At 40.5% G+C, this 22,993-nt stretch overlaps 1 protein-coding gene across 1 annotated transcript in view; it reads left to right on the forward strand.

Moving 5' to 3' along the window:
• The window catches only part of LOC117720487 (sperm motility kinase 4A-like), a 45,432-nt gene that overhangs the window by 884 nt on the left and 21,555 nt on the right, over positions 1 to 22,993 (forward strand). The window contains exon 2 of the mRNA XM_076913152.1: positions 1,811 to 2,079. The gene's annotated coding sequence lies outside the window, so the exon portion shown is untranslated. The remainder of the gene's footprint in view (positions 1 to 1,810; positions 2,080 to 22,993) is intronic.

The raw sequence follows: 22,993 nt of genomic DNA on the forward strand, positions 1-22,993 counted from the left end.
GAGAAATTTGCTTAAGATAGGAGATGTCAATGCAGGAAACATTTCCTAAACTGATGTTTGGTCGGACCATGAAATTAATTAAAAAGAAAATAGAAGACAACAAATGCCAAGTAGCAATATACAATTACACTTTCAAATACAAAGAATGATCCATCTAATAAGTCCTACCCATTTCTCTCAAGACATTTCAAGAAATACTTTCAGTTCTAAAAGAAATTGTCGAAAGGAGTGTCTCTAGTAATTTAACCCACTACACATGCTAAATTTCACTGAATGTGAGCAAAAGAATTCAGGCTGAAGGTGACAAATAGGTAAATAGCAGAATGCTTTCACTTTTATTTATGTCTTTTTATATTTTGGATTCTCTGAGCCAGGGTCTCATTTGGTAACCCAGGCTGGCCTGAATGCATGGTGGTCTTCCTGCCTCAGCCTCACAGGTGCTGGGAACACAAGCGAGGACCACTGTGACCACCTACACTTTTGATATGTCCAAAGACTGTACAAACCAGTCAGTGATTAGCAGACGGTGTATGGATGCGCTTTGTAGGAACTATTGGCAGTCCAGTGGGTACCAGGCTGGGTCTGATTTGCCCTAGCGATTTGTAGGTTATCTTTTTTTCCATATGAGAAAACTCGCAATGCTTGAGGGTTGCTTGAGTTCCCAGCAGCTATTTTTGGCATTGTGTGTAGGTGAGGTAAAAATTAAAGTGTGTCTGAAAAGTTCATTGATTTTTTAAAAGGCTTAGCTTTCCTTGATGATTAGCAAGCTACTTTTTCTAACTTTTTTTCTTTTGTAAGATTTATTTTATGTATATGAGTACACTGTTACTGTCTTCAGACAAACCAGAAGAGGGCATCGATCCCAATACAGATGTTTGTGAGCCACTATGTAGTTGCTAGGAATTGAACTCAGGACCTGTGGAAGAGCAGCCAGCGCTCTTAACCCCTGAGCCATCTCCAGTCCACTTCTGACTTTTCTTACAATTAGAAATTGTACAAGATAATGAATTTGGTTATGGTTTCTTCACACATGCATTCCATATCCATTGTTCATATTCGTCCTCCCATAGCCCTTTCTTGGCCACCCTTATATGCTTTGTCCTCCCAGGTTTCCCTCTTCTAAATCTGTCTGGGAGGCCATCAAATGGCTCAGTGCTTTCTACCAAGCCTGATGATCTGTTTGTTTTCTGCAAGAAAAGAACTTTCATCAAATTGACCTCCATGCACCATCCCCTCCCCCACACAAATAAACAAATGTATTTAAAAAATCTAGAATATCCTAAATATATTTGGGTCTTCTTTCAATCTACATGTCCTTTGAGACACTCAAAACATGAAGGGTTATGTGCTGTGTGTATGTATGTGTAAAGGGTTATGTGGTGTGTGTGTGTGTGAGATACAAAAATGTTTCAGAAGAGTGCCTTTACCTAAGAAGTATATAGTTTTAGAAGACAGAAAAAATTAATTTAGTGAATGCCAAATGAGAAGTTAAGAACAAGAGATCTAATCATCCTGAGAAGAGCATACCAGAGCAAGCTGAGAGAGAAGCCATAGTCTTAGGACAAGTGAGTTTGAACAGGAAAGAGAGCACCCAGGCAAGAGAAGAGGTGAGGCACATGTGGAGAGCAGCAGAGCAGAAGTCTAAATAGATTTTGTATGCGTGGCTCCACAGTAGACTGGTCTCCAGAAAGACCACTTAAGGAAGGATTCACACTTGGTACTGTGGACATGGGCAGCCACCAGAGGGTTCTGATGTTAGAAGTCCACTGGAACTGAGGAAGATATTAATCTGGCTTTTTTTTTTTTAAAGCAAGTCATAAGAGTTAATAGAGGGAAGATGAAATGAGAACTACCAGGAGGCAGTGCATGGAGCAACAGAAGCTGACCCGGAAGTCAAAGCTCAAGTACAAAGACCCAGATGGAGAGAGAGACTACAAAACCCAGCATTAGGCAGCTGACATGGGAATAAACCGGAAGGCTGGATAGAAAATGACAAAAGTTAGGGCTTGGGCATAGCTCAGTGCTAGACATAGATGGTAATCCATGAAAACCTGGGTTCACCTTAGTACCACACACAAGGTAAGACAAAACTCACAACTTTCTATGAAGCTAGTTTTTAAAAATAAAAATAATTTATGTATTTTGACATGGAATTGTCCCAAATATCTATTTGTTGCCAGGAAAATAAGGTACATTTAGGATATACTATTTATGCTTTTGTTTAAAATTTAAATGTGTGTAAAATGTTAGTATAATGAAATCATTTCTTTCTGAAGAGTACTTCAAAAATTGGCTGTGGCTGCCTCTAGAAGGTCCTTGAGAATTTAAGGTGATTTCCTTTTATTTTTTTTTAAAATGTGTGACTGTGTGTGCACGTCAGAAATGTGTACAGATGCCCTTAGATGCCAAATAGGGTATTGGATACCCTGGAGCTGGAGTTACAGGTGATCTCAGTTGCCTGTTGTGGGTGCTGCAACCTGAACTCAGGTCCCCTGGAAGAGTAGTAAGTGCTCTTACCTGCTGAGTCATCTCTCCAGCCCCATCTCTTTATAGTATTTGGTTTGAGAGGCAAGGTCTCACTGGAAGCCAAAGCTGGCATCAAACTTGCTCTGTAGTCAGAGTAGTCTCAAATTTATAGTCCCCTTGCCTCAGCCTCCCAAATACTGGGATTATAAGTGTATAACACAATGATCAGGGCTGTGTATCCTTCCGTATTCTGACTATTTTGCTATTCTCAGTATTGATTTTTTTCCAACAAAATTAAATGTTATTCCAAGTGATAGGAAGAATGGCAGTATCTTTTATGAAACAGATAAAGAATAAATAAAAGAGGTAGGCCTTGTTTGGGGGAAGCTGGTGTTTTGGTTTGTTTGTTTGTTCAAGATAAGGTCTCATGTAGCCAGGCAGGCCTTAAACTTGATATGCAGACAAAGACCGTCATAAATTCCAGATCTTCTGCCTCCACCTTTCAAGTACTGGGATGACAGTATGCATTCTCATTGTCTGACAGGTTTGTTTTATGATAGATGGGAAATAGCATATTTTTCAGGGAAGTTTAGTCTCTAGACAGTCCTCAGCTACACCTGAGTGTTTGGGCACTTACATTATCACTCAACTTATTAATTCCTATAAACTGGCCAGTGACCTATGACTTGGTATAAGAGAGTGATTTGAGCAGTTGCTTCTCATAGGAATCTGAACTTGGAAACCAAGACACAAGTCGTTACAGTAATAAGGGCAGGAAGGAAATGTATGCTAGTATGAGGTATGATTAGGTTTTGGCAAGCTGAAGTTGAGAGGTGGGGTTGGGTTGGGATGCCAGAGAATCTGATTAGTAAAGAACCTGGAGCAGGCATGTAGCAGTGTGTGGAAATGTTAGCGTGCAGCCCCGTATAGCCACCAGGAGTGTCCTTGGAGCAGCCTGACTTCTGAAAAAATTGGGGATAGGTTTGATTGATTTATAAATAAACAAATCCAGCTGTTCTCAGAACAGGACAGGCAAAGATAGAGAATGTGGGCTCTCAAGTCAGAGAGACTGCTTACACACTTTATGTGGAGCTGGTCACTTAACCTCTGTGAGTCTTTTCTCGTGGGAAAGCTGCCCCATGCCCCCGAGCTGCATCTCAGCATACAGCACTATGCATCATACTTTCACACAGAAAACAAAAAACTAGTTAATCCTGGTGATTTCTACACTGAAATTTCATCCCTCCTGTTTTACCTCTTTTAGCTCTTTTTCTACTTATCAACTACCAACACTGTAGGGAAATACATGAGGAGTTAGAAGGGAGCCAAATAGCTTGTTAGAGAGTGAAGGTACTTTGGTGGTTTCAGCAAGAAGTTTCAAAAAGTTAATAATCTGAAAGAGGTTTCAGGAGTGTCTATTTGTTCATTCTCATGCTCTCAGTTCATAGTTCATTTGCAGAACATTTAGCCTGTGTCTTTGCATCTGTTCTTGTAAAAGCTATGGTTATCAAGGCATCTAGAGCATTTATTGCTTTCTTTAAAAAAAAAAAAAAAAAAAAAAAAAAAAAAAAAAAAAAAAAAAACCTATCTCAGGAAGTAATTTGGTATCACTAGCCTCACCAAGAAAAGCTAAACAAATCACAGGCAGTGAACATGATTAACTCATGCCAAGCGACAAACATGAGACTCATGAACATAACCCACAGGTCCTGAGTTTACAGATTGTTACACAAACCTTTGAGTCCCAACACTGTGCCTGGTATAAATTATGTGAAACTAAAGGTGAAGATTCACTCCATTCCTGAGATTCTAATGCTGACCTCCCATCTCATCCTGTTGGTAAGCCGTGTCCCAAAGGCCCGCTAGCTGGGAAGTTATGGGGAGTGAATAGCACAGGAGAGAAATTCTTCTCCAGTTTATTTTTGCCGTTTACTCCTACATTCCTCAATCCAGTCTCAGCAGAAACAGTTGTTCACCATTTTTTTTTTAATTCGGAACATTTTTTTTTCTGAAAGTGTTTAATCCAATAAAAGGGAAAATGGACTAAAGGAACACACTTTTTAATATCTTGAATTAACAATATTTTACGAAACAAGGGCTCATAAAAACAAAGAAAAGTAGGGATGAAGAGATGGCTCAGCAGTTGAGGGCACTGACTGCTCTTTTAGAGAACCTGGGTTCAAAACCCAGAATCCACATGGCAGCTCACAACTGTAAGTGCAAGATCTGACACCTTCACACAGACATGCATTCAGGCAGAAATCAATGCACATAAAATGGAAATAAAAAGAAAAGAGGAGCTTGGAAAGGATAAAATTTAAAAATCTATATTCCTGAGGCTTTATTTTATAGCTTTTAAGCAGATTAGTCTCTGTTTAGTTTGAGTCTTATGATCTTCATCTTTAAATGTTAGAATACTGGTAGGAGAGAGGTGGAAGGGAAATGCCTACTGCTGAAGACAACATTCACTTAAGAAACAGGCCCAGAAACCCCTGAGCTGGAGCTGACCTGGATGTCCCCTCCCTGAAGACTAGCTTTCATGGTATCAAAAGGCAGCATGTAAGCTTCCAAAGGAGGGAGGCAACCTACCCAGCTATGGATGCTCATGAACCACATTAATGACCAAGATGGCACAATAACCCTGAGGGTACAGTAGTGGCATGCATATCTTGGCAGTAACCAACAGCTCTCTAGTTGGAGGGAAACCATGCTTGGTGTTGGGAACCTTGCTAAATACTCAGTACCTAGAAGAGTTGTGATTATTGAAGGAGAATTTGGTAAGTGATGAACAAGCTTTGATACTAGCACTAGTGATCTTTTGGAGGCCATGTTCCAAGTGTGTTTTTAGTGAATACAGTCTAGGCTGAATAGGTGTTGACCAGATGCCAACTTCACCTAGGGGGTGATAATGAAACAAGGGCCAGGAGAATTCTAAACAGGCATTTGTCCGCAGCCTAAAAGAGCTGCTTCAGGCGGAAGGAGCAGGGTTTTCAAATCATATGTTAGAAAGATTTTTGGCTCAAATAGATTCATGCTGTCGATGGTTCCCACAAGAAGGAACTTTGAATAAGAAAACCTGGGAAATAGTCGGAGAAGTTTTGAGAACCACCCAGGCAGATCCTAACACTCTCTGCATGTGGGAGCTTATAAAAGATGCTATTGATAATAAAATAAATAAAGAGACCTTGCATGCATTAGCTGCTGCCCAGGAACAGCTTGAAGAAATTCAAGAACACCTATCAGAGAGGGCTTTTACAGAAAAAGGCCCTCTCAACTTTAAATCAGACCCCGTATACCTTTTAGAGCTCAGAAAAAAAGAAATTGGAGATTCTGATGATGAATTAGACCCAGAGGAGGGAGCTGATTTAAAAGGAAGGGCTGCCAAATATTACAATGAGGATTGGCCTCCCTATGCACCTACTGCTCCACCTTTGATGCAGCAGATGCTGCCCAGATGGACATGACGGTATATAAATTAGAGATGGAAATTAAGCTGCAGAAATTGACTAATGAGCTACAAGAGTTAAAGTGTCAGTCAGGTGCGAAAAGGAGCGATGATTCTGAGATGTGCCAATCGCCATTAGAAAGAACTGTGAATCAGGCTCGCAGGGATGGGCAAGATATATCTGACATGTTAGCTTTACTGTAGTTGATATAATTGACCAGCAGAACAAAAGAGACAATATCAGGCATTGGAGTTCAAGGTGATAAAATAATTAAAAACAGCTGTGGCACAGTTTGGGCCTACCATCTCCTTCACACAAGCTTTATTGGATACTTTGGTAGAAGCAAATTTAATTCCCCAAGAATGGAAAATTATATGTAAGGCTACATTGTCAAGAGGATATTACTTACTTTGGAGCTCAGAATGACATGAAACAAGTAAGAGAACCACCATGATGAGTGCTCAGGCAGGTAACACAGATTGGGATATTAACATGTTCCTAGAAGAAGGTCAATATGAAGGTAATGCTAATCAGATTGATCTACCTTCAGGAGTGTATGCACAGATTGCAATGGCTGCCCATCATGCTTGGAATCAATTACCTATTAAAGGGGATCTCAGTGGGAATTTATCTGGTATTAAACAAGGCCCTGATGAATTGTTTCAGGAATTTGTGGACAGGCTGCTGAAAGCAGCTACTAGAATTTTTGGAGATCCCCAAGCAGGAGTTCCTTTTGTTACACAATTGGCTTAAGAGAATGATAATGCAGCCTGCCACACAGCTATCCAGCCATATAAAGCAAGGACAGACTTACACGGATGCATTCATCTTTGTGCTGAAATTGGGCCCTCATACTATCAGGGTCTGGCTATGGCTGCTGCCTTACAAGGGACCACTGTGCAAGCAATACTTTCACAGAAGCATAAGGATAAAAGATGTTTTAAATGTGGAGATTTAGGTCATTTAAAAATGACTGTCTCAAGAACACAGGCACAAGCAAACCATCAGGTCACACTCCAGAAATTTGTTTTTGGTGCAAGAGGGGTAATCATTGGGCCAGGGGATGCAAATCTAAAACAGATAATCAGAGCCATCCCTTGTTAGGAAACAAGTGGAGGTGCCAGACTCAGGCCCCTAGGAATCCACAGGCAACAGCTTATGAGGCCATGAAGCTGTTGCCAAGCCAGGGAAATCTATTTCTGAATTTATCTGAGCAACCCCCAGAAGTGCAGGACTGGACCTCAGTTCCACCACCTACACAGTGCTGACCCCAGAAATGGGAGTTCAGACACTTTCTACAGGAGTTTTTGGGCCCTTGCCTCCAGGGACATGGGGATTACTTCTGGGCTGATGCAGCAGTATTTCAAAAGGATTGCAAATCTATCTAGGTGTTATACGTAATGATTATGAGGGAGAAATTAAAATTATGGCTGCTTCCCCCCATGGTATTATAACTGTACCTACTGCAAATTTGTTAAGAATGAGAGAGGACAAGATGGCTTTGGTTTCTCTGATGTGTACTGGGTTCAATCTATTACTAGCAAGAGACCTAATCTTAAACTAATAATTGAAGGAAAAAGTTTTGAAGGATTAATAGATACTGGGACTAATGTAACAGTTATTGGAGGACAAGATTGGCCTTCAGCTTGGCCTTTATCTGATACTCTCACTTACCTTAAGGGGATTGGTTATGCCAATAACCTGAAACAGAGTTCTAAACTTCTAACTTGGAGAGATGAAGAGGGCAATTCAGGACAAATTCAACCCTATGTCATGCCACATTTGCCTATAACCCTCTGGGGAAGAGATCTCTTGTCACAGATGGGTCTTATGTGCAGCCCTAATGAAGTAGTGACTAAACAAATGCTAAGACAAGGATTTTTGCCTGGTCAAGGACTTGAAAAAGAAGGACAAGGTATTATAACATTTGAAAGGCCTAAACCTCATTCTAACACTAGGGTTTTGGGGTATTTTCCCCTGTCTTGCCTGCATCCCATGATGATAAAATTCAATGGCTTAACAATGTCCCAGTGTTGGTTGATCAGTGATCTTTATCTGAAAAACAAATAGAAGCTGCCTCATTGCTTGTGCAGGAGCAATTAGAGGCAGGGCACATAGTAGAATCCCAGTTACCCTGGAACACTTCAATATTTGTTATCAAGAAAAAATCTGAAAAATGGTGATTGTTACAAGATCTAAGAAAGGTTAATGAAACCATGGTACCCATGGAAGCTTTACAACCTGGGCTTCCATCTCCAGTAGCCATTCCTAAAGGATATTATAAAATAATAGTAGATTTGAAAGATTGTTTCTTTACTATACCCTTGCATCCTCCGGATTGTAAAAAATTTGCTTTCAAAATTTCAGTGTTTCTTCTATTAATTTTAGAGAGCCAATGAAAAGGTATCATTGGGTAGTTCTTCCTCAGGGCATGGCCAATAGTCCTACATTATGTCAAAAATTTGTGGCACAAGCCATTCAGCCTGTAAGACAGCAATGGCCAATAATTTACATCATATATTATAGGGTTGATATTCTCCTAGCAGGAAAGGATCCTTTGGACTTGCTTTTATGTTATAGAGATTTACAGCAGTCATTAGCTGATAAAGGACTACAAATAGCTCCTGAAAAGGTACAAACTCAGAATTCTTATAATTATTTAGGCTTTAGGCTTACAGATCAAGCCATTTGTTCCCAGGAGGTAATCATCCACAGGGACAGTTTAAAAACTTTAAATGATTTTAAAAAGCTGTTAGGTGATATCAATTGGCTTCATCCCCATTTAAAGCTTACTGCAGGGGAATTGAAACTCCTATTTGATATTCTCAAAGGGAGTCCTAATACTACCTCCTCTTGATCTTTAAACCCAGAAGGATTGTTGGCCTTACAACAAGTAGAAAGAGCTATTGAGAAACAATTTGTTACTTATATGGATTATTCTTTGCCTCTACATTTGTTGATTTTTAATACGAGTCATACACTTACAGGGTTGTTGTGGCAAAAGGCGCCTCTCATGTGGATATATTCAAGGATATCCCCTAAATGTAAAATCCTGCCATATTCTGAGGCAGTAGCCCATATGATTATATTTGGAAGGAAACAGGCATTGATTTATTTTGGCAAAGAGCCAGACATCATTATTCAGCCTTTTAATGCAGATCAGAATACTTGGTTAAAGCAGCATAGTATAGATTGGTTGCTTGCTCAAATAGGATTTAATGGCGTTATAGATAATCATTATCCTCCAGATAGATTGATATAATTTTTAAATGTACATAAGGTTATATTTCCTAACACGACTTCCTTGCAGCCCCTACATGATGCTCTTTTAATCTTTACTGATGGCTCCTCTAAAGGACAAGCAGGATATCTCATAAATAAACAACAGGTAGTCATAGAGACTCCTGGACTCTCTGCTCAGCTAGCAGAACTGACAACAGTACTGAATGTTTTTTAGTCTGTAAATGATGCTTTTAATCTTCTTACCAGTAGTCTATATGTGGCTCAGTCTGTCCCCTTTTTGGAAACTTGTGGTGTATTTCATTTCAATACACCAACCAGATCTCTCTCTGTTTTCACAACTACAAAATCTCATTCTTACCTGAAAAAAACTCTTTTATATTGGCCATATACAAGCTCATTCTGATCTTCCTGGACTTTTAGCTATAGGCAATGATCATACTGACAGAGCTTTAATAGGAGAAGCCTTAATTTTGGATCCTATTGTATTGACTAGATGTGATAATAATAAAATTTCATCTCTCTAGTCACATCTTAAGGCTCCAACATAAGATCACTAAGGAGCAGGCTAGAATGATTGTAAAACAATGCCCTAACTGTCTTGCTTTATCTCTAGTCACTCATTTAGGCATTAATCCAAGAGGCCTTATGCCCAATCATATTTGGCAAATGGATGTAACTCATTATGCAGAATTTGGAAAATTGAAATATATACATGTCTGTATTGACATTTGCTCAGGATACCTTTCTGCTTCTCTACGTATGGGAGAAGCCTCTAGAAATGTAATTGATCGTTGCTTACAAGCATTTAATGCTATGAGATTACCTAAAGTCATCAAGACAGATAATGGGCCAGCCTATACTGGAAACAACTTTACATAATTTTGTAAGGAATTTGGTATTGAACATAAAACTGGAATTCCTTATAACCTAATGGGACAAGGAATTGTTGAACATGGACATCACACTCTGAAAAACTGACCTTTAAAAACTAAAGAGGGGGAATTATACTCTCCAAGGTCACCAAAAGCACACCTTGCTTTTGTCTTGTTTTAAATTTTTTGCAAACTGATGCTAAAGGCCAGTCTGTAGCAGATTGCCTGGCCTCCAGTCATTTCCAGCTCATTTGCCAGTGTCAAATGGAGAGATCCCTTAACTAATACTTAGAATGGTCCTGACCCTCTTTTAATTTGGGGTCATGGTTCTGTCTGTGGTTTTTCACAAAAAGAAAAATGGAGCCCGATGGCTGTCTGAAAGATTGGTCCAGCAAGACACAGATCTTGAGCCTAATAATCATGATACTAATGATGAAGTTGGCTCAAAGTCCCTATCAGCCAACTGAGTTAACCTGGCGTATAGTGTCCACTCTTACTAGAGAGTGTTTTTTATCATTATTTAAAGCCACCCTCTATATACCTGGTGGTCATATCTTGCGTCTGATCCCTGCCAATTAGCAGCTGGATTAGATACCTGGGACATTCCTGCATACAACTTTATTTTCTACACTTCTTGGATCCTGTTGCTTTTAACCTTTGAACCTTGTATCTCAAACAGATTGGTTGCCTTCACACAGGATCACTCTCAGCAAGCTTAGCTATTCATTGTGGCAGTTATTCACTGATATGAAGAAATGCATTGAGTGCGTGCTCACAGGTCCTTTGGTCTGAATGTGGCTTTGGTCTGTATGGGAAAGAGTGTGCTATAGATGGCTGATAGTCAAAGACAGGTAAGAGTGTTCTTGAGCTTTTATAGACCTAAGATAGAGGCATACATCAATAATGCTATGTATGTTCTCCATGACGGGTAATAAGGAGCAATATAGACACCAACCTAAGACAGGCATGGCCGCCCAGCCACTCTTTACCCTAGACGAGATGATGGAAAACAAGTAAATCTTGTGCCCCCTGTCCAGCTGCTGGCACTGCTCATCTTCAAAAAACTAATAAGGGGGAATTGTGCCTTCCACCCAGCCTCAAGCAGGCCAGAAAGACCTTGTTTAACACAATAGACCTAATAATAGGACCTAGGTGGAGTTACCCACCTTGGCTACAGGCACAACTTCCTACAGAAACTTAGAAGAACAGACTGCCTGCTGAGCTTGCCTTGAGACATCTCTGGCTGAAACAAAGGATGAGTTCTCCCACCCATCTCCAGCTGAAACAAAGGATGGGTTCTCCCACCTATCTCCAGCTGAAGCAAGAATGGGTTTGGTGGGGTTTTCCCTTTAAATATAAGAGCTGAATATTAAAAATTTGAGCCTTGATCAGAAAACTTTGTCTTTGCTTCATGCCTCTCTCACCTCTCTGTCTCCCATTTTCATTTCCAGCCCTCCTTTCAGGTGAACTCAGTTCGCCCATAGCTGCAAGAAGCTACACTTTTCCATGAGGTGTCGCCTTTGAGTTGCTCATAGTCTTTTAGTGAGCCCCTCACTCACACATCTATAAGTAACCTCAATAAACTTACTGTCTCACACAATAGAGAACTGATTCATTGGTTTGTTAGTGCCCTTTCCATGGAGAATAGGTGAATAGATATTTGTTCATAGCTCACAGAAAAAGTTATACAATACCTGCCTTCCTGAAAACTTCCCCCTTGAGCTAAAAAATTAAACTGATGTATAATTAGTAGGTTTTTATGTATACATGTGTGTTATGTATGGTGTAAGCATATGAGTCTACATGTGTATATCTAGATGGCCTTTTCCTATTGCTCTCTACTTTATTTCTTTGAGACAATATCTCTTACAGAACTAGCCTGTGAGATCTCAGAATCTGTTTGTCTCTCCCCTCATCCAACTTCCAGTGCTGCAGCCATGCCCAGTTTTTTTGTAAGGGCCAAGTATTCAAACTCAGATTCTCATGCCTACATAGCAAGAGATAAAAGATTACACCCACTGAGACATACCCCTACCCCTGAGTTAACCATTTTTAAGCAAATAGTTCAGTGGTGTTTAGTATATTTCACAGTATTTGCATGATACTCCCCAAAGGAAATCACATCCCCACTAAGTATTTGCTCCCTATTTACTCCTTGGCGAAACTCTGACAGCCACTGATCTGTGTTCCAATGAAGCACTCTATGAGTTACTTAGACTCTGCATTTTGTATGGTGGAATCACACACTATATGAGCTCCCATGTGGCTTCTTTCACTTAACATGCCATTTGCTTGTTAACCATTTTCTTGTATGCAGAATGTTGTTTTTTTCTATGCATCTATAACCTTGTGTTGAGTAGAGCATTGCCATTATTATCATTATTTTATTATTAATGTAAAAGTGCATGCCTGTAATCTTAGTACTGGGGATGCTGAAGCAGACAGATGTTAGAAGTTCAAGGCCTGTCTGAGCCACAAAGCAAGATCCTATCTCAAAAAAGGTAAAAGTCATGGAACATAAAGCTTACCATCTTGCTTCATTGTTAAATATATTCACATTGTTCCAAGAGAAATCTCAGGACATTTTTTCATCCTGCAAAACTGTTGTCCTGTATCAGCTTTTACATCAGCATATATTGGTTATTGTGAAATTAGATGTGTACATATATATGTGCACCTGTGTGGTTATAATCTCATGATAGGAAGAATATAAAATACTTGCTATAGAAAGGGACAGCAGGCTATCAGACAAGGTCTGCCCTGCACAGTCTTGCCCAGCTTCTCCCCTCCCCCAGAATACTACTCTGCTTGAATCCAGTCAACTCCTTCTTCAATTACCTTTCTCCTTTGTGCTTGTTTCCTTTGGCACTCCAGCCCTTGGCATCCCTGCTGTCTCATGAAATTCTTGCCCTTGCCAGCATCTGACCTCAGTCTATACTGGCTGGTTATTTCTTCTCCAGGGTGCTTCTCCACCAGGTATCCACATGGCTCATTCCCTGGATTAGTAGTTTTAAAATTCTCACTCTGTGTGTGTGTGTGTGTGTGTGTGTGTGTGTGTGTGTGTGTGTCTGTGAATTTAGATTTTGACTTTTATATTACTGTGGCTTTCAAGAAAGCAATACAAAGTATATTCCATTTAGTCTCCTTCCTGCAGTAAAAATTGATTGACTCATTACTGGCTCTTTAAAGGTCCTTTTGTATTCCTTTCCTCATTAAGAGGATTGACAGCTATAAGCTAGTGTTATTTATAAGCCATACAGTCAGCCATAGTGATGAGTGTCCTATTTATGGTATAATTAGCTGACTCATAAATTACTTATCACTTATCAGTCATTTGCCTCTAGGTGTTAGGTAACATATGGTGTAATTCCTAAGAATAAAAATGGGGAAACACTGTTAGTACACACTGACTTGAGACCATGCTATTTCAAAATTTTAATGTTTATCCTTGCATACTCCCAGAACAAATACAGATCAGAGATATAAGTGAAATTTTAGGAAGTTGATCAGCTTAAAAAAGTAACCTACTTTTGAATAATCATTTGAAGTAATCATTTATTAATCTAGCCAATATTTATTAAGCAGGTATATGCATCAAGCACAGGCAACAACTATAAAGACAAACAAGGTATAACTCGTAATTTAATTTAATTTTTTTTTAAATTTGTAACTTAATGGAAGCACATCAGTAAGCAACTAAGTACAATAAAATGTGATACTATCCAAAAGGGCCATCTAGGGTGCAGCAGAGGATAGAGATGAGAGTGTAGAAGGCACGCACACTGTGGCCATGAGAATGAAGCAGAAATCGAACAAAGAGCTTCACTTGAGACAGGTTGGGCAAGCAGCTCAGTCCAGGAAGTGAGCTTGATCTGCAGAACCCACGTTTGGGTTTTCTTTGTTTGTTGTTGCTTAAACCTGGGCATGGTCATGGTAGTGCCTGTTTCTAATCCCTGCACTGGGAAGACAGAGCAGGGAAAATCCTGGACTCTGGCTAGTCAGCCTCACTGGTTATATAGTAGATGAACTCTAACAATGAGAGATCCTGTTTCCAAACCTAATGTGGACTCAAGGCATAAAGATCCAGATGTTGCAAACGATCTATCTGGTTAGCAGAGCTGGTTAGCTTGGGAGTGTAAGACCACAATGGTGTGTAGGAATCAGTGATTGGATATCGTGGCATTCTGTATCTGTGCTGGTTAGTTGTTGTCAACTTTAACAGGAATCTTCTCTATCAGATTGGCCTGTGGCAGCATTTTCTTGATTAATGAGTGATACCGAGTGAAGGCCACTGTGGGTGGTGCCACAGCTGGGCAGGTAGGCTTACACGACAGGTAACTGAGTAAGCCAGTCAGCAAAGTTCTCACAGTCTCTGCTTCAGTCTATCCCCCCAGGTTGTCTTCTTGACTTTCTTCCTCTGATGATTGCCTGTGATAGTGACTATTGATGGTCAACTTGGCATTGACATTTAGGATATAGAATCATCTGTAGACAAACCTCTGGCCATGTCTGTAAGGGAGTTCCTGGATTGGCTTAATTGAGGTTTGAAGACTAATCCTAACACTAGGCAGCACCATGCCATGGGGCTGTCAGACTGAACGAGAGGAAAAAAAATTGAGCTGAGCACCAGAACTCATCTCTGTTTCCTGAATGTGGACACAGTGGGACCAGCTCTTGCTGCCCGACTGCACCTTTGTGTCAGCCAAAAGACACAACCTGTTCCCTAAACTGCTTTTGCCAAATGCTTAGTCACAGCAATGAGAAAGTAAATTCAGCCAGTAAATACCTCCAGATAAGATAGCATCATCAAGGTGGGGTGTGGTGGAGCATACCTTAATTCCAGCATTCCAGGACTGAGGCAGGAGGATCTCTGTAAGTTCAAATTCAGGACTGACCTGGTTCACTTAGTGAGTTTTAAGCTAGCTAAGTATCAAAGTAAGACCTTGTCTTAAAAAAAAAGTAGAATGTCAGTTTACTTGCCTAGGTGATGGGTTAAACAGAAGGAACTGGAACAGCACTCCATGAGTGCTGAGATTCTGAACTAAGAACATAGCAAGTAAGAGAAGAGGAGACAGCTGAGTAATGTTAGAATCCAGAGGGCTTTCTGAGTACTTGATGGAGTTATGGGGAAAGGGAGCAGTTGGGACACCAGTCACAGCCTTCATTGCCTGCAAGAATGAATGAGAGGAACTTCCGTGTCCCTGGTGGCCACTGTGATTCATCCGAGCCTCACAGGGACTGGTGATGCTCATTCCTAGCCAGTTCTACACAGGCAGTGCTTTTTGTGGTCTCCTGATTATTATTAATTTTTTTACAACTTAAAATCATATATTTTTGAAATTTATTCTCTCATATTACACCCTCACTGCAGTTTCTTCCCGCTTCCCTTTTTGCCCCACACCCACACCCACACCCACTTCTCTTCTGTTTCCCTTCAGAAAAGGGCAGGCCTCACAGGGATATGAACCAAATATGGCAATATCAAAGTTGCAATAAGACTAGGCACCTCACCTCCTATTTATTACTGTCTGCTTTTTACTGACTGTTTTTTAAAGAGAAGACTAAATATGTATTTCATGTGAAATCTCCCAAATCTTAAGGGATGTCCTAAACATTCTATAGCCTTGGCTGGAAGTGCGTAGAAAGTAGGCAATAGTAAATAATAATAACATGTACCAGCAAGTGTGGCGGCCCAGACTCATTCTTCTTTTCTAGTTAGTTATTAAAAGCATGATGCTCAACCAAAGTGTATTGTGTGTGTGTCCCAAAATATCATATTTCTTAGATATACACATTTTATTATACCTCAATAAAGCTGAATAAAAAGCAAATCAAACCATGAGGTTAAAGTAAAGAGGTGTTGGGAACAGAGAGACTGCACACGAGAGCACTGGCTGCTCTTCCAGAGGTTGGAGTTTGATTCCTAGACCCACATGGTGGTTTACAACTGTGTGCATCTCCAGTTTAGGGAATCTGATGTCCTCTGGCCCCCTCTGGCAGTTTACACATGTGGTGCACAGACACACATTCAGGCAAAATAAAAATAAATAAATAAAATAATTCACATAAAAATAAATAAGTAAGCAAAACTGTTAAGAAATGAAGTTTGGGTCAATTCAATACTATAGAAACAGGCTGCTTGGAAGGTAGCTTTGGAAAGAACTGACGGGTTTAAATGTGTTGAATTACCAGGAGGCCACACAAATGAAGTTGCTGAATGTAGGTATTCTGGACTGGAAAATAAAGTTTTGGAAGAGCACTAAGTAAAAGACATGACCGTTAGTGGTTTAGAGTGAGATGAAAAGAGAAGCAAGAACCAAATCCTGGGGAACATCTTTAAAAGGCAGGCAGAGAAAGGAGTTAGCAAACCGCAGCACTGTCAGATTAGGAAAGAATCAGATACCAGTTATGTCTTGCAAGTCCAGGGAGATGTTTGTTTACTGAGACAGAGTCTCACTATACTGGCTGGCTTGGAACTAGCTATATAGACCAGGCTGGCCTTGCACTCAGAAATCTACCTGCCTCTGCCTCGCAAGTGCTGGGAGTAAACATGTGTGTCACCGTGGCTCTGGGCAAGGAGACATTTTTAAAGTTTGCATACCTTGAAAACCTTAAGTAACAGTAAACAGAGATGGGAGAGTGGGAGATAGATAGATAGATAGATAGATAGATAGATAGATAGATAGATAGATAGATAGATAGATAGAAAGAATATAAAAATATGAGAATATGAGATGAATGATGATTGGCCAGTTGCTGAAGTGGCAGACATAGGCATAGTTTCATTAACAATGTCAGAGAACATAATGCCTGTGGAGCTCTCCTTGATTCCATTTTGTTTTTTTAGCAAACTTTTACATTGTCTGAAAATATGACTGAGAAATTACCCTGGGATTTCTGAAGACATCTCTCCCAGGCAGTTAGTAAGAAGAATTTCCCAGCCTACCACATAATGAACTCCTGATAGAATCTTAAGCATTTGAAGTAAAATGTCAAATCTAGTTATATATTAGAATCCTCCGTGTGTGTGCATGTGTGTGTGAGTGTGTGTCACTAGGGACTGAACTCAAGGCCTTGCACTTATAAAGTAAGCACTCTGTTATTGAACTATGTCTCCCATTCAACCTACGAGTCTTTAAAACACATAACACCACAGCCCTGATCTAAATCAGGAACTAGGCTCATCCTAGTTGTGTTGCCTACATGTCCAAGGTTAAAAATTATTGGCTTGCTGAAACTGGAGTTGCTTGGAAAACTTAGCAGAGTTAGTCCCCTCTTCAGGGCAGCCCACTATGTGTATGTAAGCCTTCCTGTCTCTCCCAATTATGTTAGATTCTAGTATTTTCCACTTTAAACTGCCACATTTTCTGTTTCATTCAGTTAGTAGGCAGAACTATAGCCTATTGATAGAATTTCTGTCCTCATCATTTGTAGGCGTGTAACATCCAGGACAGATCTTTCCTTCCTGATCTTCATGCCCCTGCACAGTCTTCTTCTACTTCATACCAATGTTGGTCTGGGTGACACACAATTCAAGATAAATCAGAGTGTGTTACTTTTAAGACTGGATCAAACTATGACAGTCACTTCTGACCTTCACTCTTGGATGCCACATCACTGAAGATGACTGTCATGTGTAATGTAGCCAAGCAAGTATGTGCAGAAATGAAGAAGTGGAGGCTCCCAACAGCTAGCATCCTGCCATGGGAGTGTGCCACTGACGCTGCTGATTCTATAGCCCCATCCAGACCTTCAGCTTACTGCACTAGTAGTGACTACAAGTTCAGGAGCCAGTGCTGTCTAGCTACACAGCTCCTCAAAAAAATCATGAGCAACAGATGAACATTTGTTGTTGTGACCTAGTGAGTTCTAGAGCAGTAATCTATTATTCTAATATTGCAACTAGTATAGGGAGCCCCTCAAATCTAAAGATTTCCTCAATATACTCTACATTAATTCATTTAGATGGCTTGTATCATTCTCCTGTCTATGCCCCAGAGACAAAACCTGAGCTCCTTGCCTGAAACTACAGAGCCGTTAAAGAATTCCCATCTTTTGTTGGCAGGCTTTGGTATTTTGTATCTGGCTTGAGGAAACCATTCTCTGTGTTTATGCCTATGAAATGTTGTATTTCAGTCTTTGTAATAACATTAGAAAATTTGAAGATTGATTGACTTTTAAAAAATATTATAATTACTCCTAAGATGATGGACACATGAGTAGCTCCTTAAAGTTATGGTGATGTAGAAGAAAGGAAATTATACTGCTCTGTTGTGGGAGATATTTTAAATGGCAGCACCCAATCTTCTATTACTGGGCTTCCAAGTTCCCTACTAGGCTAGGCCTGAGGCCACGAGCTAGCGGCGGAGGTGTGTTCTCACTGCTGCTGCAACTCACACAGCCAGAGACACAGGCCCTGCCACCCATGAGACACCAGCATTGGAGATGGCTCTGCTAATCTCCCACACTGTCTCTACAAGATTGGGCAGTGCCCAGATCATCCCAACATCCATGTGGGCCCAGTAAAAAAATGAGACTCTAATGCTTAAATATTAATCAAAGGCTTTATATATTTGGTAATGCTCAATCAACAAAATGCCCATAATTATAGATATTTCCCATTTAACTAACCTAGATATACATTGTTACCCAGGACTGCTCCCGGTACATTCGGTCATCCATGGTCCTCCTATATCTCTGCCTGTCCCTTGCCTCGCTCCCCCTCTTCCTCCTCCTCTTCCTCCTTTCCTCCTCTTCCTCTCCTTACTCATTCCACCTTAGCTCCTCCCAACGTGTGGGAAAAATATCCCACTACACTGCTCTATTAGAATTATCAATGTATGTTGAGTGTTTACTATGGTCATTGGATATAAAAGTTACTTTGTCTTATTTGAATTCCCTTAATAAAAGGTTGCTCTGAAAACACTACATTTCCTCAGTCTCTGCTTAACTGTCCCAAACTCTGTCTACCAAGATGTAAATGGGAACTATCTAAAACACAAGAAGCAGGAAGGATGGGTACTTTTCAAACTGTAAAAATCTCTGCTTGGCAACCTGTCAAGGACCCAGCACACCTCAAAATAGAATATAAAATACAGAGTGATTTTAAGTAGAAAAACCATGTGATAACAATCTCTTTTATCCCATATATTAGTATAATGAAAAATTTTTATAATTGTGTATTAATTCCCTTAATCCCAGCAATGGGGAGGCAGAGGCAGGCAGATCATTTGAGTTTGAAGTCTGTTGCATGCAGCTACACCGCCTAAGCTCTGGGAACAGGCCCACCCCCCACCCAGCTTCCTGTGAATCCATGGATAAAAGATGCACACACAGTTGTTCATTTTCAATTTGCCTCCTTGACACACTTGCTGACCATCATTAAACTCCTGCTGCTAGCATGCTCTGATAAGAGTACTGACAAGTACTCTCAGCTCTGCACCTCCCATGATACATCTACTAAACATTCCTGACCACCCACCTGCCTGTAGGATCTGCCAGAGACCACCACTCCTCCCAAGGCTTGCTTGGCTTTTGGCTTTTCCCTCTCCAAAGCATGGCAAACTCTCCTCTCCTCCCTTGCATCTGTCTCTTTTCATCCAGGGACCCAGAAGTCCTCTCAGTAATTGGCCCATGGCTTCTTTACTGACAGATCAAGAACCAGTTGGGGAGCAAGACAGCATCAGAACCATCCTTACAAAGGCCAGCCCAGTCTATATAACAATTTTTAGGCCAAAATTTGTTATGTTTTTTGGTTTTAAATTATTTTTACATTTATTTATCTGCCAGGGCAGGGTGTGTGAGCCATCATATGTGTCAGATAAGGTCAAAGCAGTTGGTCCTTAGCTTCCAGCAAGTGGAATGAATTCAAGTCATCAGGTGGCAAGCACCTTTACTTGCAGATATACCTCACCATATGGTTTGTTTGTGTGTCTATGTGTGTTTGTGTGTGCATGCACTCACGTGTTTACAGTGCAGAGGTTGATTTCATATGTCTTTTTCTAACACTCTTAGTTCAGAGGAAGGACCTTTCTTGCTAAATACCTGCAGAGCTTGTCACTTTGCCTAGAATGGCTACAGGCTGGCTGCGGGGATCTTCCTATCCCTGTCCCACTGAACACTCAGATTACACCACACTTGCTTTTTTATGTGGGTACTGGGGATCTGAACTCAGGTCCTCATGTTTGTATGGCAAATTCTGAACCCACTCAGTCACCTCCCTATCTCCTGTGCTATAGTTTTTAAAAGGTTTTCTAAACCTGCTCCACCCTATACAGGGTCATGTTGTATAGACCAAAATGGCCTCAAACTAGCTATGTAGCCCAGACAGGTTTTGAACTCGGAATTAATCTATTTCTAAATCTGGTTTTATTCTGGAAAAAAATTATTTAAATCTTTCACAAAACTTTAAAGACATGACCTACCAAAAGTATTGAGTAAAGTACCATTAAAATGTAAAGATGGATATACAATTTCTTTCAGAAATTTAGTTCTTTTTTTCTCCTACCATTCCTATTATTAAATGGATTCATCTTTTCTTTTCTTTTTTCCCTTCCCTTCTCCCTCTCACTCAGCCCCACTTTCCCCAGCCATGCGCACTCTGGTCCCAAGGTTTTTATTTATTTATTATACATAAGTACACTGTAGCTGTCTTCAGACACCCCATAAGAAGGCATCAGATTTCATTATGGATGGTTGTGAGCCACAATGTGGTTGCTGGGATTTGAACTCATGACCTCCAGAAGATCAATCAGTGTTCTCAACTGCTGAATCATCTTACCAGCTCAGAAATTTAGTTCTTTTGGTTGAGTTTAGTTTGTTTGTTTTGAAGACCCCCCTCTCTGGGGAGACCCTCACTCAAGTCTAGGGAAGTCACGGCCACCCAAAAACTCGCAAGACACCGAATCTGGATAAAAACAGCAGAGGCTTTATTCGGGAGAGTTAGCCGGCTGTCAATTCATTTGTCCATGCAGGAGCTGAACTGACAAAGACCAGCTGGCTGAGGGGCTTTTTAAAAAGGGAAAACCACAAGCCAGGGGAGTGAGGAGTGGGTGAGGGGTTGCTAAGGAAACATAACATAAAAATAGTGGAAAATTCCAGAGGAACCCAACCTAAGTGAGTCAGGGTCATGTGGAAAACACTCTGTATACTCATTCTTCTCAAAAATGTGGTCTTGCCATGTCACTGTGGCCTTGCCCTGTCACTGTGGCCCTGCCCTGACACTTGCTCAACTATTTCTCAGTTATTCCAGACACAGCCCTGCCCTGTCACTTGTTCAACTATTTCTCAGTTGCTCCAGACACGACCCTGCCCTGTCATCATGGTTACTAGTTTCTCAGCACCACCTAGATGACTTGCATTCCTCTCTTCTGGTTCCTGAAACCGGACAGTCTACATTTTTAGCTTGCTTCAGAGAAAATTTTCCATGCCCTTTAAAGTGAGGCTTAGAGAAAAGCCTATATACAATTTATAAAATGATATTTATAATTTTTCACTCTACAGTTTCAAGGAAGGTGTGTATTGGGTAGCCCTGGCTGTTCTGGAACTTACTTTGTAGATCAGGCTAACCTTGAACTCACAGAAATCTCCCTGCCTCTGACTCCTGAGTACTGGGATTAAAAGTGTGCACCACCTCCACCTGCCAGTAACTTAATTCTTAGGAAAAGAAATAAAGTACATTTATAAAAAATAATGAGTTAAATTACTATATGGTATCAAATAAAGAGTTCTAAAGATAAATATGTATTTTCATAAATAGTACAACAGATACAGTATAAATGATAAGGAGATAATGCATGTTTCATAGAGGTCATAGTACTTGTTGATAAAGTAACTTAAGGGATTTATAATTGTGCTGTTTAGTTTTGTCAACTTGACAAAAACCTAGACAGACCTGATGTGGTGGTTTATATATTCTTGACCCAGGGTGTGGCACTATTTGGAGGTGTGGCCTTGTTGGAGTGGGTGTGGCCTTGTAGTAGATATGTCACTGTAGGTGTGGGCTTTAATACCCTAGTGCTAGCTACTGGAAGCCAGTGTTCTACTAGCAGCCTTCACATGAAACTGTAGAACTATCAACTCCTCTTGCACCATGCCTGCCTGGAAACTGCCATGTTTCCCACCTTGATGATAATGGAGTGAACCTCTGAACCTGTAAGCCAGCCCCAGTTAAACTCTGTCCTTTATAAGACTTGCCATGGTCATGGTGTCTGTTCACAGCAGCAAAACCCTAACCAAGACACCTGGGAAAGAAAATCTCAGTTGAGGAATCGATTCCATCAGATTTTCCTGTAGGCAATCTGTGCAGGTGTTTTCTTGGTTAATGAGTGATGTGGGAGGGCCCAGCCCACTGTGGGTAGTGCCACACCTGGGCAGGTGATTCTGAGTGATATAAGCCAGTTTAGCTGGCTGAGGGACACGTCTTTAATTCCAGCATTAGAGAGGCAGAGATTGGTGGATCTCTGTGAGTTCAAAGCATGCCCAGTCTACAAATCAAGTTCCAGACTAGTCAGAGCCAGATGATGAGACTGTATCTCAAAACAAAACAAAACAAAACAAAATATAAACAAGGCAAAAGCAAGATGAGACAGCCCTGGAGAGGATTCACGTAGGCTGTGTTCCCCACGGCTTCTGCTTCAGTTTCTGCATGTAGATTTCTGCCTTGAGCTCCTGCCCTAGCTTCCCTCAATGATGGTCCATTAGGTGGTTATCACTGCAATAGAAAGCAAACTGGACCAACAACCTTCATATGAGACCCAAAATGATTTAGATTTTGCCAGTATAGTGCCAAATATTCCTTAAAGCCATAAATTACACTTTGAAATTATGAATATTGTTTTTTAGCATTATAATTTTTATAACTTAGTCTCACAGAAATATGTGTATAAGGAAAGCCAAAAAAAGCAAGCAAAAATAGAAATATGTTTTAGCATTATAAAGTAAATATTTTGACTAATAACGGTATGT

This window comes from Arvicanthis niloticus, chromosome 15 (assembly GCF_011762505.2).
Source record: "Arvicanthis niloticus isolate mArvNil1 chromosome 15, mArvNil1.pat.X, whole genome shotgun sequence".
In the NCBI taxonomy this organism is placed as follows: domain Eukaryota; kingdom Metazoa; phylum Chordata; class Mammalia; order Rodentia; family Muridae; genus Arvicanthis; species Arvicanthis niloticus.